General features: G+C 42.2%; 1 protein-coding gene across 16 annotated transcripts in view; it reads left to right on the plus strand.

Annotated features, from left to right (window-relative positions):
* Positions 1-23731, plus strand: part of MBNL1 (muscleblind like splicing regulator 1) — a 196201-nt gene that overhangs the window by 82709 nt on the left and 89761 nt on the right. Inside the window, exon 2 of one of the 16 annotated variants that reach the window (XM_034782421.1) lies at positions 4794-4825. The exons of the other annotated variants lie outside the window; for them this stretch is intronic. The gene's annotated coding sequence lies outside the window, so the exon portion shown is untranslated. The remainder of the gene's footprint in view (positions 1-4793; positions 4826-23731) is intronic. 16 annotated transcript variants of the gene reach the window in all.

The raw sequence follows: 23731 nt of genomic DNA on the forward strand, positions 1-23731 counted from the left end.
ATTAATTGACAGCCCTAGTTCTTATCTGGCTTTCAGCACTTGCACTTCCAGTTCTGCATTCTTGTTTTAAATACCTTGCTTTCCCCTCCCACTTCTCTTTCCCTCTAGCTTTCTCTTTTGTTTTTTTTTCTTCCAGAAATGACTAAGCTTCCTGTTATTCCACTCCGTCAGTTTTCCCCCCAATATTCTTTTCATGTTGAGCAATATTTATTTGCCAGCAGCTTCCTTCGGAGTTTTCCTACTCTGTCTCCGTTGTATTTCTGCTCTTTTGCCAGTTACTTTTTATTATTAGCAGACATTATGTCCATGCCTATGTTACTCAGTTGAGCTCATGTCCCAAAGTGAAGAAGAAAAATAATAATCTGAAATTATTTTTCTCATAAATTCACTGTCTGTCAGAAAAGACTGTCAAAGCGTATTTTCGGAAAACTCAACTTTCAGTCTCCTGAAGATATACACTTTGCATTTTAATATAACAGATCTTTCATCGTCACTATGTTTTATATACTCTGTCTCCAGTGGGATTACTCAGATATGTAAAGTTACTTGTGTGGAATAGTTTGCTGGACCTGGTCCCCAGAATGCAACTATGGAGTTTTTACTGTGCATTCTGAACTTGCTATTTTCAGCGTTAACCATCTTCAGGACTTTACGGAAGTCTGTGTGTTGCTGGACTTCTTTTTTTTTTTCTTCTCCTGGCTGCAGTACTGACTTTGTCTGGAAATTAACACCTTTTAGCCTCTTAAATTATTATAAAACCCTGGTATTTAGTAAAATCCTCGTCACAACTATAATAAAAATTAGAGTTAGCTTTCTGAAATATAGAGCTGATCACAAGAGATTTAAACTAGGAACTTAATCACCATAAGCACTTCTTTGCTAAAAATAAGAATGAAAGTCTCCTCTGCGCACAAAAGATCTCAAGCCTAAAAGTTCTGAGAATTCACTCAAGCTTTCTCCACACTGGAAAATTCTTTCTTGGTGTAATCCAGCAGTAGTTGAAATCAATGACAAAATTCCACATTGTTAAAAGAGAGAAAGACCATCAAGGACAGGCTACAAAACACAAAGCAATAATCAAGATACTGTTGATGAACTGTAGTAGTCAGAAAAAAAACCCAGAGAAACATCTGGAGCTAGAACTGAAACACATAATTTGAACTACGTGTACCTCTGTGTGGCATTAATGAACCTTTGTGAAACTCAGCATGTCTTCATGTGGTTGTGTATCCCATAAATTTTGCTTTAAGTTTGGGGTTTCAACAAGCCCCAAAACTCAAAGAAACATCTGAATTTCCAGCTGGTTTGCATCAAAATCAGATGCAATATAATGATTTTTGAGGTGTGGTTTTGCTGTAGAACCAGAAATAGGCCCATGGTTCAAACCCCATTTTGTAATAAAACTCAAAATCGAATCGATTTTAATTTACTTGGGAACATTTTGTTTAGATACGAAAAGAAGACTACTGTCATAAAATATCTTCCAAAATATTTGTACACTCATCTAAAATACATTTTTGAGAACAGTATGTGCACAGAAAATGTAAACATAGCACAAATGTATGCATATAGTGGAAAGGAGCCAGATTATCAGCACCACTCCAGCATCCCAAAGCCAACTCATTCCAGCAGCTCAAAAACGAGTTTAACTAACCCCTCTTTTGTGGAATCCTTGGGATTGTGTAGACCCACCATAGATGCTCCTATATACCACTCCCCTCCCAATGGAAGGGTTGTGATCAGTTGAAAGGACTTGTGGTTGGAGCATCTCTATGCAGCCATGGGCAGTCAATATAGTTAGAGCAGCCCCGGCTTAGTGCAGATCAGTTCAAGAATCCTGGTGCCAAAAATGTGTTGTAAAGCCACCTTTGCCCTCCTTCTGCTTCTGTTCTTGTGAGCACTGTTTATCCCTAGATTTAGCAGATTTGCTGATAGTCCCTGGAGAGCTGGCTGGTCACATGGTGCTGGCTGCCCTCGTTTCCAGCTGCTCCTGTTGATGACCAGGCTATTCACTGCAACAAAGAATTGTGGAGGGCTGTAAACAAGGAGCATCTGTGATAGAGGCAATTGCTACATAAGAAGAGAATAGGAAACAGGAGATGCCCTGGGACCAGTGGGAATACAGCTGCCAGCCACGAGTGGGATAAGACTGTCCAGGTATGGAAGGAATGAGGTAGCCAGGCAGGATGAGTAAATGGAGAAAAGTACCAGATAGCTGAAGAGCGTGTCAAGGAAAAAAGGGATTCCAAGTGGAAGGAACGTATGTGGAGAGGGAAGTAAGGAGACGAGGACTAGTTGGTAGTGAAACATGCAAGAGAACAGGTGGGAGACCAGAAGAGGTGAGAGAGAACAGGATGAAATGCTGAGCATTGCATTAATGACAGATTCATGTTCAACATGTTTTAAACATTTTGTATTCCATGTAATCCATTGATATGGTTGCCACAGGGATGTTATGGGAGGGGAGATAGTCAACAAGACAATCTCTTTAAGATGTGGTCCATTCTATGAAAAAAATTGAGAAGCCCTGATTAGCAACAAAGGGTAAAAGTACAAATGCCTGGTGAAAAGTACATAGCAGGTGGTCAAAGCAAAGTACAACCAGGAACTAATAATGTTTTTATGTACAAAAGAAAAAACCTGGTGTCTCTGCCTGTAAGAAAGACTTGGGCATATTTTGATTTAGCTCTAAGATCACCAGCATAAATCTGGCCTAGATTGGTAGTGACTGAAAGTTGATACTGTTTGATAGCTGGGTTCCATGTGCAATGAACTGGTAGCCCAGTCCAGTTCTGTCTGATAACAAAATCATCTACAGCCTTAATTGGCCTCAATTGGCACCTTCGTTGGCAATCTCAGCAAAGTCGCCGCAGACTGAACTGGGCATGGAGACTAGTGATGGAGCTTGCTGATGCTGTCCCTTCACCAGAGGGATTACTCTCCAAAGCTTAGTCAAGCCAAGATTTGACAAAATAGCTAAGCACATGCCTATCTTTAATCCTGTGAATTCCATTGACTTCAGTAAGTCTGCACCCACACTTAAAATTAGGCATGTGCTTAGGTACCTTACTCACTTAAAGTCTCCATGCACACAAATGCCTATTGATACCAGGGGAAGTTTCAAACACGTAGATGGAAGAGACTCCCTAATCAAATTTACAGTTAATTGCTTTGGAAAAGCAAATGTGCCTGCCATTCCGAATGTATGTTTACACTGAAATCAGCAACAGCAAATAACCTAAGTAAAACAGGGCTGTTTGGGGTAATAATATAACACATGGGGGAAGAATAAACAAGTTATTTTTGTATATTAGAGATGACCATGCATAAATGACTCGTGGCTCTGCTTTGCTCTGCTACTTGTGACTTATGCAGTCATCCCCAGCATGTAAAAATAACTTTTTTATGCTCCCTATTTTGTGCAATCTGTATTACAAGATAATTATTTTCTATCACAAATGTTATTTTGTTTATGTTTTACTAACTAAATTAACACTGTTAGCGTGATCAGATGTTTAAACTGTGCTGTTACTGCACAGTGTGGGGGACCTGTGCCACATGACAGAACAGACTCCATTGGCTCTACAAAGAATTCTTCAAATTAGCTAAGAAGTTCCATAGACTTAATGCAGAGAATCACATTTGAGCACTGTTCAACCATTGGAATCCAGTACTATCTTCCAATTGATTGGACTGTCTGCTCTTTAAAAGGAAATGCTCCAAATCATTGTTTTCAGCAACGTGCTTCAGCATGTAGTTAATAATATATGGACAATGAAAGTTAGAATAATACTGCAACTTCATGAATAAGCAAGATAACGTAAATGTTGAAAGTGTGCCTCCTTGGAGTTAACGCAGTCTGGGGTTTACGTTACACAGCTGACGTTCATTCACCTACTCCCAGCAATAAATTCTAAGTGTATTGATATAGTTAATTATGCATCAAATACCTATCATGCCATTTCAGTGCAGCTAATGGGTGTGGTTGGTACTCAGCACTTCTGAAAATCAGCCCACTTACCAAGGAGCCTAACTGCAAATCTTAACCTGAATTCATTGACTATGAATGGCTATAGTAATATTTAAAAACCCAGTTTACGAGTTAAACAAAAGGAAAATCCCATATTGAGAAGTTTTGTAGAATTTAATAGCAAATTAGAACTTTCTTAGAATGTTTAAATTAACCTACACAATTTAATAGATTATTTGTCAACAGCATGATCTTCAGTTTCTATTGGCTTCCTTTCTTTTTTAATTCAGTAGGACTTTTTCATAAAGGAAGTGAGTGTTTTAAACATGTTACAGCTTCTTACATGGAGATCACATTTTAGATATAATTTTTATCAGTGTTTTGCTTACACAGACATATCTTTCTTAATACACATTTTCTACCTGGCTGCATAAAAGCATTTACCTTCATGTTATTCGTTGCTAAGCAAGCTAAAATATATGCAGGTATATAGTTCAGTTTTGGCTAGAGTGTGACTGACTGCAGATTTCAAATACAATCAGAGGGACACACCCCCTTTTGACTATAAAAGGTAATAGCACAAGTCCTTGTAATTTGTTATTTGTAAACTTATCAATAGCTGTTTTCTGTAGGGATAGTAACCAAGAATGCTTTGGCTAGCATTATGCAAGGAGCTGCCTCCCCAGAGTCTGCTCCGGCTTCTGCTGTTGCTGCTTCCATTTTTGCTGGCCAAGGAAAAGCTGCTGACTTGGCATCCTTTGCAACTGATAGTATTGCAAATATTCAAGACATGAGTAATGGGTGACTTCTGGATCTTTACCAGAGCAAGAGGAAGCCGTCTTCTATCTACTGAAGGTAAGGAACAGAGATAGCTAATGGATGTTGGTGAGTGGCTAGGGCTTATTGAATAATAGGCTGGGGAAAGCATCCAGACTCTGTGGAACAGCTTTTAGGGTCAGATGGAAGGAAGGAAGTCAAAACAACATCCCTTAAGCTTACAATTCTCCCTTCCTTTAGAGTGTCCTAACTGATGTTACACAATCCCATCTGGGACAATTTTAGTTACATTTAGGCAAACTGGGTGAAATCCTCGTCCCTGAAGTTTTTAACTGACATCCACAGGAGTGTTGCCATTACTTCAGTTAAGGCCAGGATTTCACACACTGTCTTTATTCCTCACATAGTTTACAGTAAGCTGCCCAGTCTGTATTTCTGTTTTTTTCATTCAAACAAGTTATGATCTAATACCCTGAGACTAGATTATCCTAACCTTACTCACTATAAGAGAGCTGTACTTTTTTAACTAATCCCATTGAAATCAGTGGGTCTATTTGAAAAGTGCTGACCTCTTTATGGTGAGTGAAGGTCGCAGACTCTGGCCCATAGGCATGTTCTTCCATCCTCGCCCTTTTCTGTAGCAATTTCTTTCTTTCTTTCTTTCTCCTCCATCCAGCACCTTCCCTTCCCCCTCACTTTTCTTGTGTTTTGCTGTCTTGCACATTTTTTCAATCCTTCACTCATCCATGTCCATCACTCCTTTCTTCCCTCTCTGGTCTTCTCTATCCCCATCAGTCCTTCCATCCTTTTCGTCTTGGTTTTTTCCCCCCTTTTCTCTGTAATTTTCCTAGCTTAGTGATTAGTTCTTCATAGCCACAAAGCTAACAGGCTCAGGAGGCTTCAACAATTAGGTCCTTGTTACATTTCTTACCAGCTCACACCAAGTGGAACCGGATCTAGCTCCCTGCATTTCCTAGTGTGCTCTGTTTCCCAGTGTCTTAGCACAGTCCACCACCTACCCTCTCGTAACCATCACTAGCTTTCTCTGCCTCCTCTCAAGTTTATCTCTCACACTCTCTTGCCTAGACAAAATCACACCCATCAGCCTCTCCTCCCAGCCAAACATATAGGTTGCTTCATCTTTCCTTTTCTCTTGTTGGGAATGGGTGTGTGGGGGAAAGGGGAGCAGTTAAATAGAGTCTTACCCAGGCTGCCCATAGTAGCCCCTGAACGGAAGAAACAGGAGGAAGCATTGCATGCCTTTGCCTTTTGCTTCACAGCTGTTTCACAACCAGGATTTGTGCCTTAGACCTGGGAACAAGCTGGAAGTGTTGGTGAGTGTGTGTGGCTCACCAAATTATGCTGTTTGTATCATGCAAGCCAGAATTGGGAAATACTTCCTACACTTTTTTATGATTTATAATTGATATAATTGTGATGATGCCTAGAGGCCCCATTGTGCTGAGCACTATACAAACACCAGAAAGACAATCCTTGCCCCAAACAAAAGCTTACAAAATCTAAATAATTTTAGGGGTGTGTGTGTGTGTGTAAGTAAAATGAAGAACAAAAAAGAATTGTTTGCCCCACAAAAAAACTGGTAGATGGCGAAATCTTTTCATTTATTTTATCTGAAAAGTTTCCTTGAGAATTCTTACACATGATATATTTAGATAACCTATTCTTCAGTTTTTTTCTAAAATGCATTTATTCAATACTTTAAGTAAAATCCAATCTTATCCATGATTTACAGTAAGGAGTAAATCTGTCTCTGAGTCTTACACCACTGTGTGGAACATAAAGGTCCAATAGTGCACATGCACACACCCACATGAAAGAGGCTAAAGCCATGTTATTGTTTCATGTGCAGTAGGAAGGACACAAAAGAGGAACAATGTTTGGTCACAGACAGCTTTCTTCTCTTGCACATTAAAGGAGGAATACAAGTCCAGTTTTCTGGAAGCGCAGTCTTTTTTCTTTGTATTATTGCCATTGGATTTTGGGTTCAAAAACACAGAATTAAGCTTTTTTAAAAAATTAAATGAGGAAAAACTAAAAAAAGTCAAGGAGATTTATTATAAAGCTCTGTAGCCAGCAGCATTTTTTTTTCAGTATAAAATGAAGGGGAAAGGCTTCAGAGACACATTACAAGCTTCTGCTGATGTTGCAGCAATGAAATATGACTTTAAAAAACAAAATGTGACTAATTTATGGACAACTATGGGCTTTAATCACAAGAGTAATTCTATCTCATATGTTCAGACTACAAATTCCTTTGACTTCAGTGGATCTACTTGTGTGAGTAAGGCTTGAAGAGTTGGATTCACAATGGACCTTGAATATAGAGGGACCATTAGTTATCCAATTATAGAGCCGCCAGGGGCGGCTCCAGGCACCAGCGCAGCAAGCGCGTGCCTGGGGCGGCAAGACACGGGGGGCAGCCTGCTAGTCACCCGAGGGTGGCAGTCAGGGGGCCTTCGGCAGCGTGCCTGCGGGAGGTCCGCCTATCCCGCGGTTTTGGTGGCAATTCGGTGGCGGGTATGCCGAAACCACGGAACTGGCAAATCACCCGCAGAAACGCCACAGAATCCGCGTGACTGCGGACTGCCCGCAGGCATGCTGCCGAAGGCCGCCCGAATGCCGTGCTTGGGGCGGCAAAAACATAGAGCCGCCCCTGAGTGCCGTGTGTGTGTGTACAAAATTGCAAGTGCACAATTAGATGACCTATTTTAACAGCCTACTGGACTGTTCCTCAAGTGTTTTGTCTATAGCAAACTAGGTACTTTTATCTAAAGCAGCTCTACTGAATAGACATTTACAGGTGTAAATAGATCCATGTGAAATAAAAAGAACATCAGCTGCTCTCAGGTTTTCTGAAGTGCTGCAACCTACAAAACAGTGAATTCTTGGCACAGCATGCAAATGCTGCAGGGATACTACAGAGTCTATAAAAATTTCTTATCTTTGCAACTGAAATGGACAGTGAAGTTACTACTGACTCCAATAGGATCCCACTTACCGTTCTGCATTTGCAAAATAAAACAACTTATCTAACAGTTAATTCTTTTTTATGGTACTTTTTATATATTCCATTTTTCAGTTTGATGATTATGATTCTGCGTGGAAGAGTTCAGATATCACAAAGCTGCTTACGTGAAGTTTTTCAGTGGTAGAGCTAGTGTGGTGTTACTTACATTTCAGTTTACATCATTCCTTTTCACCTGGATTTGCTTTGTTCTTTCCTCAAGGACTCTCTTGAATTAATTTAATTAGCATGTTCATTGTTCAGACAGCTGTGATAGAAATCACTGTAGGCTAAAATGTTCTGTTGGATCTGTGGATCTCCTTTTGAAGTCAGTGGGAGACGCACACCCAGACTGGAATAAAATGTGGCCAGTTAACATTCAGTGTTGCTGTTAAATACCTCTTTATTGGTCTGGCATCCTTGGAAAGAAGTTCTAATGCTGTCTTTTTCAGAACTAGATATTTATGTTTTGGGCAAAAACAGAATTGCTCCGATCCATCCAACTTGTAGTAGACCCATAGGAGAATTAACAGGGTTTTACAGCAATTCAAATTAATAGAGGAACTTTAAACCAGTTTTTATTTATAGATCCATAAAATAACCCAGTACAGTGTCTCTAGTGAATCTTCGCTATCCAATATAACATATACTTCTTAACACTCAAAGTCAAAAAGCCAATATTTTCAGTGCATCTCCTGGTTTCTTTAACCAAAGCATGGCAGACCAGTGTGATCAATGTCTGCTTTGTCCCTGATACATTTTAAACAAGTGACTAACTTATAAAATACTGAATAAAGTTGCAGTTTGCTCCTAATACAACAACAGTAAGGACCAAAGGCTAAAACAGTGGGAAATCCAGTGTGATCCAGTGTGTTTTGCAACATGATGTATTCCTTAACGTACAGGCATGGGCCAGGATTCTAATATTTATACCAACTAGCTGAACTGTTCATTCAGGTAAGTAGAAGGTATACATTAGATTGATATCAGCTCATGTAAAGTCTGATGCATGCTAAACTGATTCTGCTAAACAATCTGGGAGTGCTGCATTGTTAAAAGCTATGCTGCATAATTATTAGGACCTGGTAATATATACTGATCTACAATGACTTAGAAATCTGAAATAGATCTCTCTGGCTCACTCCTTAAGATGTTCATTACTGTGAGGTATCTGGTCATTTAGGGTGAAATCCTGCACCCATGGATAGTCAAGGGGAGTTTTGCTGACTTCAGTACAGTCAGGTTTTCACCATCAGTGCTTAGAGATTTGTATCCCTTTACCTCAAAAACAACAAAAATACTCAGCAGAATATTTTCCTTCATTTATTACAATGTCTAGAAGACTCAGACTTTTTGTTTTCCTTCTGGTAATTTTAATTTGTGTTTTTTTCATTGAATACAAAGTATGCTGCTCAAGATGAGGTATTTCTTGTGAATCAACCAAAATGTGAAATTCAATTGGCTACATATGAGATCTGCCTTCTAAAGAGAATGTGGGGACTGAGTATGTATTGTAGTACCATAACAATATACATACGCAAAATCAATGCTTAACATGAAATAGTACCCACATGTCTTGGTTGATTTGGCTGTCTCATCATAAGGCACAAATCAACTCCCCATTCAGAATTCCAGCTTGTGAGTACTGTGTCGTCTGCCAGTTTTCATCCTATATGTTTTTAATCACTAATGGCTATATTACTGAGACACCTTCCTCTCTGATATGGGGTCATCTGTAGCTGTCAGCAGCTGAAGTTTGTACTCACAATGTATGAAATTTGTATACTTCCTCAATTCCTTTCCACTTGCCAAGTGTTTCTTTTTCTTCTGTCTTTATTAAAAAAAAATTTAACCTTTTTATATATGTTAATGGTCTCATATAATTGTCGGAGACAGAGCTCATGACAGTTTTCTTTGGCTAAGATCCTCCGAGTTGCTGGGATTGGAGCTGAGCAAATCCATTGGGAGAGCTAAGGATAAGAATAATTCATTTCCCCAGGCTGAGGAGTATCATCTGAGGTGCTGGGTGGAGCCTTCTCCTTTAGCTGGAGTAGGCTCCATTGCCTACCCACACCCTGAATGGAGAACTGGAGGGTTTGTACAGCAGCTGCTGCCATGCAGGAAGCCCACATATAGCTGAGCCAGGCCGAGTGTGCATGTTACTTATGTGTATTCCCATCAAGCTCTGACCGCCTCCCCCTTGCTCAGCAGAACAGCATTGGCCCTACTCCTTGGGGAGAAGAGGTGAGAGCTGGATTTTGGCTTTAGTGAAATAGTCAAAGCTTCATAATTAAGAGAAAAAAGTGTTATATATAAAAATAAAAGCTGTTGGCACACTGCACTATAAGGCAGATTCATGATTCCTGTCTGTCGCTTTGATTGGTATTTGAACTGATCATCAGAATGTTAATTATTAACCAGATGAAGCCATTCATTACTGGAAATCTAAAACATCGGTCTGGCTTCTATAGTTCATCAGCCCAGGTTCTCTCTTTACTTCTCTCCCACAGTACGTGATATCTCTGAACTGTTACTTAACTTTGATAACTTATTTCATGATGCATAGCCCTTTTCTGGCAATAAGGCACAAAAGATCAGATTCTTCTACTTTCATACAATCCCAGTCATTGTAGTGGAGCTGCACAGATGTAAATTAGATCAGAATTTGGTTTTGATCTTAGGGCTCAAATGTGCCATGAGGTCACAGCCCCATGCTGGGGACAGTGACAAAGTGAATTGCTGCAGTGTTAGCTCAAAGACGCCTAAGGCACAGTGCCTCATGGAGTTCTCAGGAGGCAAAGTCACCTCATCAACCTTCAGAACTTATGTACTTTCCTCAGAATCCTGTCTGCCCCCTGTCCTTCCCCACTCCAATACCACAGGTAGCCAGAAGCAGTCCATCTGCTTAAAGGAATTCTGGGACTGCAGTGGTGCCCAGCCCCTCTCTGCTGCATAAAGGGTGAAATATTCCTTGTGCCCTCCCCAGTGATGTACCTGCTGCAAGGGCTGACTTCCTTGGGTTTTGCAAATCTGTCAGCTAAATCCAATGGAAAATCTTACATTGAGATATGATATGTGGGTTTGTAACATACTCTTGAGCAACTCAGATCCCAATATCAAAAAATGGATTATCGTGGTCTATAAGTGTAATATCTGTGATAGATGACATTGTGAATTTAAATTTTGCTTAGCTTTTTCAGATAAGCACCTGGAAGCCAGAATAAAAATAATTGCTGGCACATTTTTAAAGTGTGAGGAGAAGTTGTATTATATGGCATGCCTCCTAATGAAATGAAAGGTGAATGTGTGTAAGTGAACATGTTGCTCTCTCTGGATTGGTTGCTGCTTGGATAGGATATAAGGATTCTCTACAGTTAATGGAGGTCTTCCTTTAGCTCAAGTGGTAGTGTTCTGGTTTTATTGGAGATGTAGGACTAGGGTTCTAGACCTGCCTGTGCTGGTGTGAGCAGTATATTCCAGAGGTGTAGTAGCCTCTCTGTAGTTAAGGTTGAAAGCAGGATTTCATTTTATATGGCCAGTTTTGGATTTTCTTTTCTCTCTCCCATCTCCAACAAAAGAGAAGGAAAAGATTAAATCCTTATCCTTTCTGATTTTAAGAACTGAGTCACATTGACAATGTATTCTGGAAATTTTGAATAAATTGAACATGAACTCTTCAAGATTAAAAACCTTAAAATTGGCTCCTTTTTAAAATGCTGGAAAAGTCGCTAATATTTCGGTGTGTCCCTCTGTTTGTCCAACAAAATCACATTGCAGTGCAACACTGGAGACAGGTGGATTTTGACATTGTCACATGCAGTAACCGCTTTCAGGGATGTAAACAATAGAACGTTTAGGGCTAAAGATGGCAGCCCCCTTATCTTGGTGAGGACTCACTTGCACAAGTAGTCCAATTGACTTCAGTGGGACTACTCCGCTAAGTGCTCAGTCTGAGAACAATCCTGCCCTTAAGAGATTGCCATTGTTTGAAAACTAGCCTTGATTCTCCATCATTGAAGCTGATGGGGAAAAAAATAAAAGCCCAAAGAAAAATATTCTATGACAGCCATTACCATTGATAAATTCCTACACCAGCCAAAGCAAAGGTACTGGACTGCTGTATTGTTTGTCCTGGGAAGCATAGGGACTGCATGATTGCTCAGCGGGGTGGCACCCACAGAGAAGCTGAGCACAATCTAATCTTACATGAACAAATAATGAAAAGGCAATTTGAGGCTGGTTTGTGTTGAGCCCCTCCATTTCCCCTTCAGAAAAAAAACAAAAAACCTATTTTAACACTAAGCAGTGAAAACAGAAGCAGCTATTTCTGGCTGAAAGCATTTTCTTCTGAACAATACAAAGTTAACTTACTTATTGAAGCTTCTTCAAGGAGGTGGTGGCACAGTCACACGTGTTGCAGTTTAATGCCCTGCAAAAAGTGCTGCAGAAAAGCTCTTGCCCCATCGATTCCAATGAGTTTTATGCGACTACTTTGATTTATTTGTCTCTTTCTTTGTCTGCTGTTTCCACTAAAGGACAGTAGAAAGTGAGTCGAAAGCTATTTAAGCACAGAACCCAAATATAACGCCAGCATAACTAAAAAGGATACAGACTTTATCAATGATGCATGTGCTCTACTTTAAGGTAAAGTATTATGTAGTATAGTTACAATGGGCTAAATTAATCTCTGAAACCCTGTGCAGTTATACCAGCAATTAATTTGACCTATGCATCCTATCTAGACCTTTATTAGATGGCTAAGTATCTTGGGGGGAAAAGTCCTCCGATTCAGTCAAATCATTTTTATAAGCAAACTGAATTGCCTTAATTTAACCACAGTATCAGTAGAACCATGCAAATCCGCGGATATCCACTTGAGATCCGTGGATCAGATGTGGACAGGGCTCTAAGTATAAGCAGACGGCATAAAAGGGTTAAAATTTTAGCATTGCTGAGCCCAGAACACAAGTTGTATGTTAAAGTACAAAAATGTTTTACAGTGTGTTCCGAATAATTATTTAGTTGCCATGTGTGTGCTGGTACAAGTGATACCTATTTGGCTATTCTGATGGACCTAGAAGCACTATTTTTCTACTATAATGCCAGAGACACGGTCTGTGTTTCCGTCTCCTGAGATGTCTCCCCCTTTTCCTCCATATTGGCTGTTTTCAATTTACTTTCCAAATACAGTATGTGCGCTGTAATTAGGTAGCATGTTTTGGATGTTATTGAAGCAATATGTTTTCAGCTAAGAAAGTTTACTTTTTTGTAAAATTTCTTACACATGTGGGTGTTTAGCCACCTGAGTGTTCTTTGTTTTCCTAAAAATATACTCAGGTCATGTCATTCTATTTCAGTTCAGCAGTTTAAAATACATAGTGATACCCTGCACTTGGTGGGGTTTTATAAAAAGAAAAATGTGTTGGATTTATTTTGTCTACTCGGAACTAAAAATGCTAGCAAACTCTCACACAGCTGTGAGGAGCAGAACTCATATTTAATTGGACACTTTAATTCTGTTGAGTAATGTTTCTTTTAAAAGTAGGAGATTAAGGTTTCTTTTTTCAAAACGACTTCTTTTTGAAGAGTGAAGTTTTGGTAAGAGATAGGTTCCTAATATTGAGCCTGATCGTGAAAGTCTTGTGTGCATGGAATTTCCATTAAATTTAAACGGGAGTTCTGCAAAATGCAGTGTGTGTACGATCTGATCCATTGTCTAATTGTCTTTGGTATTAAATGAATATAATATAAACAGTGACTTCTTAGGACATTTTTTACGGACTTTCAGCACATGGCTTATTTTGTAGCTAAACGAATCTGAATGAAAGCACCTATTTGTTTTTCCAGGTAAAAAGAATAGTCTGTGTCCTTGAGCCACCTAGATTTATGTGCAGGGATTCATTTGAACCTCTATGCATTTGCTCCACAAAAATTCACACTTCCTTTGAGTTTTAGACTGAAACAAAACTAGAATCTCAAAGGCAAGCAAAACTCATTAGAAAGCACCAAGTTTCCCTGGTTTGGTGCTAAAATTGTGTGACACTGAATTTCTACTGGCTTCAGTGTGAGATTCACGAATTGGTTCAGATTTATTTGAATTTGGGCTCAGGTTCATTGGAATCTTTCAGTGAACTTGAGCTAAATTTCATATTTGTGATATGCCCCAGAACCAGCCAAGCGTCTCATGCTTTTTGTGTTTATATCCCAAGTTTCCCACAGCTCTGTCCTCTCTCACTCTAGTTAGGTCACAGCTGAAGATGAGTTGGGTTTGCAGTGCATTGATAGCGGTGTTGAGAAAGCTTGCACAATACCTACCCCATGTCATGTCTATTAGTCCTGCATTTTTATGAGTACTGAATTCATATAAAACACTCTTTAGCCTATACAGAGAATTTCATAAGATTCTGAAATATTATATACTTCTATAAAACTCTATATGTGACTGTTAGGACTATATTGAAATACATTTGGTCAGTCTAAAATCTTTGGGGGATGGGGGAGTGTTTATGCCTGGCTCTTCCAGTACAAATGGGAAGTGTGGTTGCCCTGGGTTTGGGGACGTTTATATGGAGAAGAGGTCTAGCATTACTTAGATATTGTTGTTTTTGTCCTTTTGATCCAGATCCTTAACTTTCAATAACTGGATCATAATGTATCAGAAATGCACATGTGATTTTTGGGTTGGAGAAAAGAAACTTTTCTGACAATTTAACTGTCTTTACCTACAAGCAGACTGTAGCCCAGTGGGCTGCAGCTTTTGACAATAGCAAATTGAAGCTGGGCCTCAGGCAAGAAGTCCCTTCCCTACCCTGAACCATTGTACAGTATGATCCCCTACACAGTTGTGGAGTCAGCTATGCTCATTTCCTGGGGCCAGCACAATGGGTGATTCTGACCCCAGGACTGACTACCCATGCCCAGGCAACGATCCAGTATGGTATATGGATCCTCAAGTAGTTGCACTTTCCTCATCATGAGTAAATGATGAGGCTGTACTCTCTACATGTTAAGCAGGTTTAACCCATTGCTTTGGCACAATGAGCCACTTGATTCATCTGCTTTCCCAGCTCATGCTCTATTGACAGCCCTTAGCCGCATCCTCAAACACGCATCTGCCTGGACCTCACACATCCCAAAGCTCTGTCTGTCAGATGCACGTCACTTGGATGGAATAACTCAGTCTGCTATGATACTGTATAACTAGAGGCAAGAACTAGCCACTAGCCTTTTCTGCTGATTGGTTATCTTCCTTCATCTTCCAGGTGCCTGAAGATAACCCTCCAAAATCCAGACAGGCCACCCCAACATCATCACAGAGAATGCAACCTAACTCAATCCAGTATTGCCTCCAATGGGTGCTGGAACAGATCTTCAAGCCACCTTAAAAAGCCATTCTTGAAGATGGAGTGGTGCCATAAGATGGCACTGTCTAATAGGGGAGCCAAGGGTTGTGCTCATTTCACAGCCAACAAACCCTTCCTCTAAGGGTTGAGATGAGCACAAGACAGCTTCTATGCAGGATGTCATGCAGTCCCATGTTCTTCTGGCTGGCCAAGTATCTGACACTGTAGCAGCAGATTCAAGTGCTGTCTGTATGGAGAGTAGGAAGAGGCTATTGCAGAGGCAGCAGGGAAGGAAACGGCCAAGAACACAAATTGACAAGCAGTGTGGCACAGGTCTGGCAGGGTGCTACTGTTTCTATGCCATTCATTGACCTTATAGAAACTGCAGCTGAAGACCATGAAACTATAGCTAAAGACCATGACCAAACTCCTATTGAATTCACTGGGGCCAGGATTTCACCCTACAAGTATTTACAGTACATGGCAAGAGGGAATAATAATAAGCATTTATGTACTGCTTTATAACAAGTTAACTAATGTAAAGCTTACTCGGATCAAAGTCCTGGTATTAGAATGCCAAAACCCAGGGCAGGCACTGCTGTTACGCAGCAGATAAAAGTGATCATTTTTGCTGTTCCCTGTTGATGCATATTAAAATCATCTCCCTTTTTCCCTATAAGAGTCCGCCTGTTCACAAACACAATTGATCCTTCCAGCTGAGATGTGCCATCTGCATCAAAGTGCAGGGTTGTGACCGTTTGGATTGGGTGAAAGATGCTTTCAAATTCTGAATGAGATTTTATATTGCTTCATTGGAAAACACAACAGAATCCTTCAAAACAGGCTTGAGATACTTAAAACAGCTGATTTGAAATTAGAGTATGTTGAGTGGAACTTTACTCCAAATGAGTGAGACCTGCAGGTATGCTACACATTAAGGGCCTGATTCCACCAGGAGCTGAGTACCTCCTGTGAGGTGCCGAGAAACCTCAACTTCCATTAATTTCAATAGGAATTGTTGAAGGTAGGCATCCACTAGGACAGAGCTCTACTGGCCTAAACCAAAGATCACTGATGCGAACAGGAGTCTCCATTATCTTTAATGAGCTTTGGATCAGGCCCTAAATGTTTTCTATATGGTTTTGTTCTTTTATATAGGAAGTGTAGTTCCAGTGGTTCCAATACTAAAATTAAATGTTTTGCACCCTTGTTCCAAGTTAACTTGATAAGCCTCTGCTCAGAGCAAGGTGCTACAGGATAAAACAGTCCATTTTGCGGGTAACTGGTGACAGGAGTGATAGGAGTGGCTGCTAGGGTTACCATACGTCCGGATTTTCCTGGACATGTTCGGCTTTTTGCTCAAATCCCCGTCCGGGGGGAACTTCCAAAAAGCCGAACATGTCCGGGAAAATGCCGGCATCCCTGCCCCCGTCCCCTGCTTACCTGAGTGGCTCTGGCAGGCTGCGAGCTGCAGGTGGATTCCCCACTGCAGGGGCGGCTGCTGCTGCTCCCCCCAGACACCTCAGCTCTGTGTAGCTGAAGAGCGGAGCTGCCCGAGCGCTACTGGCTTCACGGTTTGCTGGGCAGCCCCCAGATCTCCAGACCCTGCGCTCCAGGCCAGGCACTTCCCCAGCGCAGCCGGAGCCCGGGAGGTCTGGGGTCTGCCCGGCAAACTGTGAAGCTAGTAGCGCTCAGGCAGCTCCGCTCTTCAGCTACACAGAGCTGAGATGTCTGGGGGGAGCAGCAGCCGCCGCCGCTGCGGGGGAATCCGCCTGCAGCTCCCCCCAGACACCTCAGCTGTGCAGATGAAGAGTGGAGCTGCCCCAGTGCTACCGGCTTCACGCTTTGCCGGGCAGACCTCCAGACCCTACGCCCCCAGCCGGGCGCTTCCCCTCCCGGGCTCCGGCTGCGCTGGGGAAGTGCCCGGCCCGGGGTGCAGATTCTGGAAGTCTGGGGCTGCCCGGCAAACTGTGAAGCCGGTAGCGCTCGGGCAGCCTTTTTCGCATGGCTGGGAGGGAGGAGGAGGGGGAATGCAGGGCGCTCAGGGGAGCGGATGGAGTTGGAGCAGGGCCGGGGGGGGGAAGGGGCGGGGCCAGGGCCCCGTGGAGTGTCCTCTTTTTAAAAACCTTTAGTATGGTAACTCTAGTGGCTGCAAAAGTGGTTGTGAACATATGCAAAAGGCTCACTTCCGTGAATTTTTAACTCTCAGAAATGTCCGTTTAGGAAAAGTATTTGCCTGAGAGGGGAATATTGCCTGCAACAGGAAATTAGAAAGCACAGAAGAAAGGAAGTGTAAAAGCCAAAGGTAGCAATGGGTGAGAATTTAGAGCCCAATCCTGCCAGATGCTGTGTGCCTGTTGCAAAGTGTTGAGCCTCCTCAACTTGCATTGCCAGCACCTTGCAATAGCATTGGGCCCCAGGATAGCAGTAAGTGCTGATCTTTCTACTGCAGCCATCTGTATTGCAAGAGCCTTGTCATTGACTTTCATGGCTAGACATTTTGTTTGTTTATTTTTAATAACTTTTCCCCACTGCCTGTTTCTACTTACAAGCATTAGAAATGTGGTTCTCTTGAACGGTTTGACTATGATTTGAACATGCAACCTGAAGCACCAATCCTGCAAACTGCTGTGCACGAGGAGATCCCTACAGCTGCACAGAGCCCCCCTGCCTTCATTGGGACTCCATGAGATCTGCCAGTTGAGAGCAGCTTGAAGACTGGGGCTTCAGGTTGCATGCTCAAATCTTAGTCAAACCGTTGGGGCCAAGCGAGAGTCGTACCCCAGGACAGTTTATATTTGACTGTTTCTGTATAAATTATGCTGTTCCATGCAGGCTGAAAATTTACACCATGAATAATGCATAAGTTGCAGTGTAAACACTCAGTGTAAACACTTTAGTATCAGGTATAAACTATTGAGAGGATTTAAAATCTGTTACAGAACTTGAGATACTGCAGTTTTCAGAACTAGAAAATAACACTATCAAATACACAGCAAGTTTTAAAATCGCTACTTGCTAGGCAAGGAAACAGAGAACTTTGTAGTTTTTATTTGGATTGTGCTAATAAATTGACTTGGCATGTTCAGGACTCTATTATATGCATGGTTTCAGTCAGGCCTACCGACTGCAGTTCCGGGCCCCTGCTGGTGCCCAGCGAGCTGCTGGGTTCACTCTTCTGGCACGGCCAGGGCTTCCACATGCCTGCCCGGCTGCCTTGGCCGCCATCAGTACCTCCCCGCGCATGCGCCGACTTCTAGATTTCCCAGGGTGCTTGACCCCCCGCTCTGTCCTAGGCCCCTACCTCCAATGCCCCACTCCACCTCTTCCCATCCCTGTTCTACTCCCGAGGGCACCCCATATACAACTGGTGCCTCCCCATAGTGGGGGGGCACTATCTAAAGGGCAGGTCACGTGCCCAGCCCAGGGCCACCGCGCTCTCCCTGCCCCATGTTACCTGCAGGGGTGTGGGCCGCTTTGTCCTCCGACTGCGTCTCCTGGCATGTTCTGTCGCTCTCCCTGGCGGGCAGGAGCCCAGGAGGAAGCCGCTTTTAACGCCGGTCCCTCCCGGTCGCTGTTCTGCAGCCCTACCCGGCTTGGGAGGAGGCGGCTTCCGCTCCCCGCCCGGGAAGCAGCAGCAGTGGTGGCTGCGGGTCCCAGGCCCTTTTAAATCGCCCAGGCCCCTGGGCAAATGCCCCCTTTGCCCCTTCCTTTCGGCAGGTCTGGTTTCAGTTCTGTTGTATCGGCTTGTGACTGGCAATGTAGACAGCTGTGCTTTAAATCAACTTCTGTTAACTAAAGGCCCAAATTAAAAAAAAAAATAACCGAGCTTTAGATTTAAATAGCACTCCATGTATTGGGTGAAAATGGAGAACAATTTGTCATAAAGTTATTTTTTTAACAAAGCTTTTAATTCCACATGCAAAAATGTACTGTGTAATTTTGAAAAAATACTTTCTGATTTGCATCTTACCACATATAGTAAAGCATAAGATTTCAAGCTGTATCCTCATTTTACTCAGGGCTTGATCCTGCTCCCATTCAAGGCAGTGGGAGTATTCTCATTGACTTGGATGGGAGAAGGATCAAGCCCTCAGTGAGGTTATTATAAAATATAAACATGTACATCATGTAACAAACCAAATTGCTTAGGGGCCAACCCTGAAAGGGGCTGAGCACCTCCTGTTGACTTTAGTAGCAGTTTGAGGTCTGATCCTATAAACATTTGCTACCAGAAGTAATGCTCATTACTATCTGTAGTATCATATAAATCCAGCGTTACTTCTCCTGGTAGTAAGCACTTCTTCCAATAGTAAGTGCCTGCAGGATTAAGCCCTCAAAACATTGAGCATGTTATAAGAGAGATTCAGCAAGTTTCATTTTTAGATACCCAAATAATAACCCAGTAATTACTCTACTGCATAAGAATCAGTGTTGGGACTGTTAGTCATCTATTTTGTCACCTATGGCAATAACATGAAACATTTTCCGTTCTTAAATGGCATGCCCTGTTAGCTGATCAGGAACCCTTTCTCATGTGCCTTTGTAAATTTCTGGTAGTTTTTTTATAAAAGTCACTTACATGCCAAAGACATCTGCATAAGTAACCTGTTTTCTGCTGTACTTTCACATTTTCCCTTATTTGAATTATGTAGCAGTGTGTTAGCGTTTTCTTAATTGAATACTAGGTATACAGTGCTCTAAGATTTTCAATATCTAGAGAAGAAAGCACACATTTTGACAGCTGTAGCAAGAATCATAATGCAGTTTAGATTCCACTGTTATTTTGTCTCTGAGAAATGTTATATTTCCTGCTCAATTTCCTTTGCTACATTAATTCTACATGCATTAACTAGCAGCTATTACTGTAGGCACTGAAACTAAAAATACACCTTTAACTCTTTCCATGAGTGAAATAATTAATATTAAATAATTTGTTTGTCTTATAATTGCTGAAAGATTTTTGTTTTGTTTTGCTCTGTTTCTTTGACTGGCTCTAGTCTGAGCTCTTTCCTCACTCAGCATTTCTTTCCAAAATGCTTTGTGTAATTAAATAATACAACAAATGAGTTAAATTATTGTTTTGTTTTGTTTTTGTTTTAACAAAGGAGTGGGAAAATAAGAAATTAAGAGTTACAGGCAAAGAAAAATTGGATTTCCCACAGGGATATGAAATGAGATGCAGAGTTATAGAGGAAGAGAGTTACAGGAAGTCCGTTCCAGACAACAGGAAGGGAAAGGCCCTAATGCCAAGCAATGGCAAGCTAGTGTGTATTTTGGCGGGAAAAGATTGAAATGGAGAGACAATGAGGAGCCTAGTATTAGAGGCATGATCCTGTTGAAGTCAAAAGGAGTCTTTCCATTGACTTTAATGGGGCGTGTATCAGCTCCTTTTGCGAAGCTCTACACTCCTGCTCTGGCCCCTTTATGCTGGGTAAAAGGGCTGAAGTAGTGTAAAGAAGATCTGGCATAGGAATTGGGCATTATAGCTTCAGGCTGATCTCCTAGCTCTGGTGTAGAATGTGTGCTTAGGCATAGGAAGAGACTATTACAACAAGATAGGCTCCCAGGACTGTGTAAACTATACTGGGGGCCATTCCAGCCCTGAGAACAGCCTGGAGTCAGGTGGGTGTAAAGGTGGCGTAAAGCCACCATAGCCCGTCCTTGTCACACATTGTAGCTCCGGATTCTGTGCTGTGACTTACAGGCAAAGCACAGAATTTCACCCTAGATGAGCAGTATGAGAGGTAGAGAGAAGCGAGGTCTGTTGGGTAGGGAGGAACTGAGTCTCTGGAAGATTTAAAAGTTATGGGCCTTCTTCCAGAGTTGTCTGTATTTTAAAGAAGCCTCATTGAAGGCACAGGAACAAACTATCCCAATGTGTAGAAAGAATAGTAAATATGGCAGGCGACCAGCTTGACTTAACAGGGAAATCTTCGGTGAGCTTAAACACAAAAAGGAAGCTTACAAGAAGCGGAAACTTGGATAGATGACTAGGGAGGAGTATAAAAATATTGCTCAAGCATGCAGGGGTGTAATCAGGAAGGCCAAAGCACAGTTGGAGTTGCAGCTAGTAAGGGATGTGAAAGGTAACAAGAAGGGTTTCTACAGGTATGTTAGCAACAAGAAGAAGGTCAGGGAAAGTGTGTGACCCTTACTGAATGGGGGAGGCAACCTAGTGCCAGATGATGTGGAAAAAGCTGAAGTACTCAATGCTTTTTTTGCCTTGGTCTTCACAGACAAGGTCAGCTCCCAGACTGCTGCACTGGGCAGCACAGTATGGGGAGGAGGTGAGCAGCCCTCAGTGGTGAAAGAACAGGTTAAGGACTATTTAGAAAAGCTGGACATGCACAAGTCCATGGGTCTGGATCTAATTCATCCGAGGGTGCTGAGGGAGTTGGCTGATGTGATTGCAGAGCCATTGCCATTATCTTTGAAAACTCATGGTGATCTGGGAGGTCCCAGATGATTGGAAAAAGGTAAATATAGTGCCCATCTTTAAAAAAAGGGAAGAAGGAGAATCTGGGGAACTACAGACCGGTCAGCCTCACCTCAATCCCTGGAAAAATCATGGAGCAGGTCCTCAAGGAATCCATTTTGAAGCACTTGGAGGAGAGGAGGGTGATCAGGAACGGTCAACATGGATTCACCAAGGGCAAGTCATGCCTGACCAACCTGATTGCCTTCTATGATGAGATAACTGGGTCTGTGGATATGGGGAAAGCGGTGGATGTGATATATCTTGACTTTAGCAAAGCTTTTGATATGGTCTCCCACAGTATTCTTGCCGGCAAGTTAAAAAAGTATGGATTGGATGAATGGACTATAAGGTGGATAGAAAGCTGGATAGATCGTCAGGCTCAGCGGGTAGTGGTCAACAGCTCAATGTCTAGTTGGCAGCCGGTATCAAGTGGAGTGCCCCAGAGCTGTCCTGGGGCTGGTTTTGTTCAACATCTTAATTAATTATCTGGATGATGGGATAGATTGCACCCTCAGCAAGTTTGCGGATGACACTAAGATGGAGGGAGAGGTAGATATGCAGGAGGGTAGGGATAGGGTCCAGAGTGACCTAGACAAATTGGAAGATTGGGCTAAAAGAAATCTGATGAGGATCAACAATGACAAGTGCAGAGTCCTGCACTTAGGACGGAAGAATCCCATGCACTGCTACAGGCTGGGGACCAATTGGCTAAGCAGCAGTTCTGCAGAAAAGGACCTGTGGATTACAGTGGATGAGAAGCTGAATATGAGTCAACAGTGTGCCCTTGTTACCAAGAAGGCTAACGGCATATTGGGCTGCATTAGTAGGAGCATTGCCAGCAGATCGAGGGAAGTGACTATTCTCCTCTATTCGGCACTCGTGAGGCCACATCTGGAGTATTGCGTCCAGACTTGGGTCACCCACTACAGAAAGGATGGGGACAAATTGGAAAGAGTCCAGCGGAGGGCAACGAAAATGATTAGGGGGCTGGGGCATATGGCTTATGAGGAGAGGCTGAGGGAACTGGGCTTATTTAGTCTACAGAAGAGAAGAATGAGGGGGGATTTGATAGCAGCCTTCAACTACCTGAAGAGGGGTTTCAAAGAGGATGGAGCTAGGCTGTTCTCAGTGGTGGCAGATGACAGAACAAGTGGTCTCAAGTTGCAGTGGGGGAGGTCTAGGTTGGATATTAGGAAAAACTATTTCACTAGGACAGTGGGGAAGCACTGGAATGGGTTATGTAGGGAGGTGGTGGAATCTCCATTCTTAGAGGTTTTAAAGGCCTGGCTTGATAAAGCCCTGGCTGGGTGATTTAGTTGGGGTTTGTTCTGCTTTGAGCAGGGGGTTGGATTAGATGACCTCCTGAGGTCTCTTCCAACCCTAATCTTCAGTGATTCTTCTGTGATTCCTACTCCTTTTGAAGAGGATAGCATAATTCTCATTTACTTCAATGAGCATAAAATGAGTCTGAAGGATAGTTTTGAGCTGGAAACGGTTGGGAGGCCAGTAGAACTATGACAGTGGTTGTTGATGGATTTCCTGTTCACGTGTATGTGTGAGAAAGCAGGGAACAGCGTACTGCACATTCCTGAGATTTGGGACTAGGGGAGGCTGTAGAGAAGGGAAGTGCAGTGGTTAATTATGTTTAACTTTACAGCAAATAAAATATTCGAGAACTAAAAGAAAAATAATAATCAGCCCCACTGTTTTAATTACAAACACTTGTCAATAGGAATTCAGGAAAGAACCTAAAGTTCAGATACAGTACATTAGTCACAATCAAACAACCATCAATAATTAGTAAAAATAGCTGGATTTTGTTACAGTCCACAAAGTATCTTGACTAAAATGACAAAGACAAGCATTCCACTTTTACGAATACAAAGAGGTTTTCATAATTAAGTTTTTAATTGCTCTGACTTGATCACTCAAGGACATTTTCAAGGACAGGTCCTTGCTGATACCTCCTTTGATTGCAGACAGTGGGACAGATCCTCAGCCCCTGCTAAAGCTACTCACTCCTTTCCAGTGACTCAGGTGGGCAAGGAGTAGGATTGTAAAGGGCTAGAGCAAACAGCCAAAATAACTGAGAGCAGCCCTGAGACTCAGAGCCACATGTGTAAGCTTGCATAGCC

This window comes from Trachemys scripta, chromosome 9, assembly GCF_013100865.1.
Source record: "Trachemys scripta elegans isolate TJP31775 chromosome 9, CAS_Tse_1.0, whole genome shotgun sequence".
NCBI classification, from domain to species: domain Eukaryota; kingdom Metazoa; phylum Chordata; order Testudines; family Emydidae; genus Trachemys; species Trachemys scripta.